The following is a 6,000-nucleotide window of genomic DNA, read 5'->3' as shown; positions in this document are numbered from 1 at the left end:
GAGTGCTAACCATTTAGCCACTGTGCGTATTTGATGATGTATCGACATATATATCGCCACTGCGTATGGCTATTTGATTGTTTGCAGATTTAATCATTTTGATCGAATGGAGCATGGATCTGATAATGAGAAACTACAACACTGTAGTTGTATGAGTTTCCCCCATCCTTTCATGTATTTTAAGATTTTGAATCCAGTGAAAGTTTCTCTCGATGCCTTTAGGTAAAGATCATCACTGAGCTTGTTAGCGATGGAAAGAGTAGCACCTTTTTAGCAGTAGGATGAGCTGATTGCTGATAGCGGCAGGATAGACTTAGCAAGGAGTTAATATGCTCTTGAGAAGCTGAAACAGCTCATGCTGCAATATAGGTCAGGTGATGGGGGTGTGGCGTCAGTCAGTGCAGGCTTCATTGGGAAGGGCAGGCTGCAGCTTGCATGTTACCTCCAGTGCTGCGCTCTCCCAGAGTTGATGGGAAGTGTGCGGAGCCCGTGCTTCTCCAGACTTCAGCACCTGGCGGCTGGACAGCTCCCCGTAGAGAGAAAGCGTGGCTCCGGGCTGCAGACGGCGCACCAGTGTGGACGGATTGACAGCGAGTGACAGCCAGCGCACACTTTTAAAGGCTTGGGATACAGAAGAGCCCTGGATACATAGCACAGCTCTTCTTTTCTGTGTCCAACCTTCCGACTTTGTACTTGCCTGTAGGAGCCCAAACCAAACGGATCTGCCTCTGCTACTTAAAGTTTGCACTTCCAATATGGTGTGTTAAGGTGAAGGCTGTGTCTCAAGTTTGCTTTGTGGAGGAGGAGGAGGTGATATTCTTCCTACTGGATGTGATCGTGCAGGAAAGGGGGGATGTTGGCTTTTGGTGGTCACCTTGTCGCCTACATGTGAAGTTTGGAAAGAAGGAAAGGGAGCCCGGTCAGATTTGTTCCTGCTCCATCATCACTAAATGGATTATTAAAAGGGGGATGTTTTTTGTCGAATTGCTCATTGGAAAGAACTGTTGGATGGTTGGAGTTCAGTCTTGCTGAGCGCACCAGGCTAATTGACAGAGCTACAAAGTAGGTAGGTACCCCCGTGTCATCTGTCTTCCTTTATTTTATTACATATGGCTAGCACGGACGTAGGGAAATGAGGTTATACAGCAGAGCAGTGATACATAGCATTGAATCGGATCGCATTACCGTGCTTTGATCGATGACTGCAAGGAAAGGACATGAAGGAAGAAGCACAAGAGTCTGCCGGTAATTCATCTATAATCACTGTGCTTTTTTTTTTTTTTTGGTGATGCTGTTTGCTGCAAAGATGGAACTTGCTGAAAATGCATATTGAAGATCCAAGATGAATTAAAAAGGGAGGACGATGATGTTATGCTAGAGCCTTTCACGTCGAATCCCTTGTTTATGTTTAAAGGGCTCCAGTTACTTTGGCTGTTCCACATGCCCACCCCAGATAACAGGGAAATGTCACAGGTTGGCTGCTCTCAGCTTGAGAAAGATAAATGGATAACAGTGTCATGTAATTGTGGTGACTTGCTTGCTGGAAGGGAGGAAAAGGCAGATTAAGGGAAAGGGGTGTTTTGAAGCATTCTATTGCCTTAAGTTATTTGGAGGGAAATAAGTGTGTTCTTGTTAGATTTTAAGAAAAAAATGCTTTGCTATAGTGTTCACATGGGGTAACCAATACTTACAAGTCGTGCAAGAGGCTCTATGGAGAGTAATGGATGTCTCTGTGCAGACTCTTGCAGAGTATAACAGTGTAATGTAGTGAGTACCATTATTTCCTCATATGATAGCAAAGCTTGTCGTTTGTTCCAGCCTTTTTTTCAATAGACAGACTGGGAGAGTACATGGCTCCTACTCAATGCCACTAACTGTCTACCCCATGGGCATTCTGGTGGATGTGTAGAAAAAAATGATGGAATGAAATCCATTCTTCAAATATATTAAAACCACTTATCACCTGCCACTGAGTTTCAGACGTGTCCACTGTTTCCAATATATATATACTGTATATAAATAAAACAGTACTAGTAGGCTGAATAAAACGATTCAACTTTCCAATTTGCTGTATTACACATACTTGCTAGCATACTATGCACAATCCTTTTACATGATCTATAAGTACAGTCATTACCAACACTGGAAAATAATTATGCTTTGATCAGTGTAAATACTACATCATACCTTTTCCTTCTTAAAGTACAAGTGTAATCCATGATCTAGTTTATGCTGCTTGCTTAGCACTATATCTATAGCTAAAATATATGAAATAGCCATAGCAGATGCCCCACCAAAAAGGATATCAGTTGAAAATAAATCCTTGTCGTTCTCAAAATTCATATATATTTTGTGACTTCTGCCTAACATCTTACCTTCTGCAATAATTGACTTCAATAAATAGAGAAAGTAATATATAGGCTGTCATGTTTAAGTAAATGGGATGCAGTCAGTGTTGGCAAGAAATACATGAAATGTACTAGATGCAGGTGCTTCTCTTCACATCTTCACAACCATTTAGCCCCATACTTGCAAAGGTTGGGAGGGATCACTGCGCTGTACGTCACAGTTTGCAATCAAAGGGTTGACAGCCCATCCAGCAAACATGTCTTACATGGTGCTATATCAATGCTTATTGTATATGTGTATACCCTCATAGTCTTGTACCTATACACACATTAATTATTCCTATTGACATTAAAAACAGCTATGGTGTCACAAGTTGACTTTTTAACCTGTATTATACTAGCAACAACTGTTGTGGTTTGGGTGGTTTTATTTTTGATCAAATATTAAACATCAAATGCTTACAAGCTATTAAATATGTAAAATAATTGTATAGGTCATTACTAGAGTTTAGATATTATGTGTCATCATTAGTAAAATTGTGACCATTTATTAAACAAGGCATTTAATGGACCATTGTAATGCTTTGCATCTGTATAATTTATACTTTAATTAAAGGCTTAATTATTTTCAATAATGCTGGACAAGGTTGCTGTGACAGCATAATGCAGTATATGATAGTCTAACTTTAAAGGTGTAGTTAATATAGGTGTTAAGTTAAAAATGATGTTTCTATAAGAGCTGGAAAGAAGAAAATATGCAATAGCATAACATGAGTATCAGATCATGAGTAGTTAATTTATTATACATATTTTGCTGGAGGTTCTCCATTTCCATATCCTCTTGTTCAGCATCTGGAGTGTCTCTGGGGATGATGAGGAACATTTCTGTAGGGTTTGGTTCAGCTTTGAAGAAGCTGTTGTTCCAAAGTCCACCAGCTGGGGGAGAGTGTGAAAAACTTTTGAATGAGCATAAAATATCAGCTTGCAATAGCATGGATGTTGTATAAGATCATTACTAAATGTTTGGTATGTTAGCTTTGTGAACAGTACTAATAATTGTGATATAATGCTAGAACAAACTGAGAATATCACCATCCTCACAATCTGTAATTTTCTACAAAACTGAGTTGAAATAAGTGCCTTTTCTGTTCTTTTATATTCTTATAGCACACTGTTAGAGAAAATCCAAGCTGCTGAATCTAAAATGTCTGATCTTGTTGTGGCGTATATGTTGACATCAGAGATCTGTGTATTAGCAAATAAAATCATAAAGATTATTATATGTGTATGCCAAATTGGAGTTTGCCCTGTATATGCAAGCAATATAGCTCAGCTGTTTTAATCTGGTTAAATATGTAAGCGTTTTATGAAACACTATACCATGGTGTAAAATATAAATCACACTAATGATTTATGTGTAAGCAGTTACGGTTCTAAAGCATCCGAGTGCATGTTCATTCTTTTTAGCCATAGGGCAGGACAACTTGATGTGATTAAAATTATTGTGAACAGCTGTTTTGATTTCACCCACTGTGTCTGTTTCCTACTTTTAATTTTTTTTTCCATCAGGTATACATTTGAGTAAACAGTGCCTGATAGTTGTATTTAAAATAAAAATAAGAGATCTCAAGCAGAGAAAACCCATAGAATTGACAATCTAAATATTGATGATCCTTTAGATTTGTGTAATAAAGAAGGTATATGATGTTCTAATGTACAAGGTATCTGAGCAGTATCTATTAAGTGAAAGACAGATCTGAGTATGCTCAACCACATTCTCTATTGGATTCAAGACCTTTGTTCTAGAAACATTAATTAACATTAGATATAGAATTATTGTGCAGGCAATAATTTGATTTTTTTTATTATTATCAATAATTAACTGTTTGGAAGTAGGAATGTTCTTACACACCTTTCTAAATAGTTTTGCCAAAAGTCATTCTTTAGATTGCAGACTTCTTTTGGTAAACATTAACAGGATGTTGTATAATGTTCATATAATCATATGCAGTAATTTTAACATATTCAATGGAATCATGAATTATGAGGTCAGCTGGTTTGAAGGTTCATATATTATAGACTTCATTTTATGCAACGGGAAACAGTAGATATATAGCCCTAACTGTAAATAAATGGGCCAATTACAAGTGACATAGAGAGGAAAAGGCCAGAGAAGATAAGAACTCTATGCTATTTCCATTTGTCTGGGTTCACACATTCCTGCCCTTTTCCCAGTAGCCTATGTTCTTGCTGCAGCACTGAAACAGTTAATACAACACATAAAAAATGATTTATGTCAATAGTGACAAAGTCATGTAAAAAGTATAACACAGTCCTTGTTCTTGCAGCATTATGTTATTTGAAATTCAGTTACACATTGCCACCATGGGTAAATGTGAAGGATTTGTAAACATAATTATATTCTTTCATTCAAGGCACGCTTTTATTGCATCCTTGTCTGTATTTATTTGAATTTTAATTTAGCTGTTTGTTCATGCATTCTGGTCAGTTAGCTTGGATCCTTACTATACATTCTATCAGGTTGCATTAATGGAAAAGTGAAAATTATAATGGTTATATGCACAGTGTAGTCAAATAACATGTAATAGCCAACCAGAAATAATCTCTTAAAGCAGACGACTTATGACTCTGCCCCACCCCCTAAATAAATTTAAAAAAAAATACAAAGAAAATTCACAAAGTACTTACCCTCTTAGCTTCTAGTTTCCCCTGTAGGCATCTGTGATATAACCATAGTTAACTTCATGTCCCTGGGAAAGCCCAGGATCCGAAATCTCACAAAAAGTACTTTGCAGTATGGCATTCTCATGGATTTATTTGGTATCTAGCTTTTTCAGGTTATTGCAGTAAGGCACAGTGATATAATCTTCACCTAGGTGAGCACACTTGAAGTTAGGGGAAGGGGGTTATAAGTATTTTTTAATTTTTCTTTCAGTAGATTGGTTTTATTAGGTATTTTATATTAAAGGTATGAGAGGCTGAAACATAAGCAGTGATATAATCTTCACCTAGGTGAGCACACTTGAAGTTAGGGGAAGGGGGTTATAAGTATTTTTTAATTTTTCTTTCAGTAGATTGGTTTTATTAGGTATTTTATATTAAAGGTATGAGAGGCTGAAACATAAGCAGTGATATAATCTTCACCTAGGTGAGCACACTTGAAGTTAGGGGAAGGGGGTTATAAGTATTTTTTAATTTTTCTTTCAGTAGATTGGTTTTATTAGGTATTTTATATTCAAGGGATGAGAGGCTGAAACATAAGCAGATATTGTATTTTCACGCAATATCCACTAACTAACCCGCCTTTAGTCCTTCAAAATGTAAGAATTATTGTACTTTGCAAATGGCTGGTGGAAACCTTTATGAACCACTCCAGAGGATTTACCCCCCTTCCTGACCAGGCCATTTTTTTAAATACGGCTCTGCGTTACTTTAACTGACAATTGTGCAGTCATGCAATGCTGTACATAAATGAAATGTATGTCCTTTTTTCCCACAAATAGAGCTTTCTTTCGGTGGTATTTGATCACCTGTGCATTTTTTATTTTTACGCTATAAACAAAAAAAGGCCGTCAATTTTGAAAAAAAAACAATATTTTTGAATTTTTGCTATAAAACATATCTTGTAAAT

General features: G+C 36.9%; 1 protein-coding gene across 10 annotated transcripts in view; it reads left to right on the top strand.

Moving 5' to 3' along the window:
- The first annotated feature begins 392 nt into the window (after positions 1-392).
- Positions 393-6,000, top strand: part of LINGO2 (leucine rich repeat and Ig domain containing 2) — a 2,046,252-nt gene continuing 2,040,644 nt past the window's right edge. For all 10 annotated transcript variants that reach the window (XM_089678067.1, XM_089678065.1, XM_089678066.1 and 7 more), the window contains exon 1: positions 393-1,066. The gene's annotated coding sequence lies outside the window, so the exon portion shown is untranslated. The remainder of the gene's footprint in view (positions 1,067-6,000) is intronic.

The sequence above is a fragment of the Staurois parvus genome, unplaced genomic scaffold (assembly GCF_062004578.1).
Source record: "Staurois parvus isolate SC_StPar_1 unplaced genomic scaffold, SC_StPar_1.0 ptg000198l, whole genome shotgun sequence".
Taxonomy (NCBI): Eukaryota; Metazoa; Chordata; class Amphibia; order Anura; family Ranidae; genus Staurois; species Staurois parvus.
Note: the sequence above shows the minus strand (reverse complement) of the source record. Positions and strands in the feature narration are given on the sequence as shown.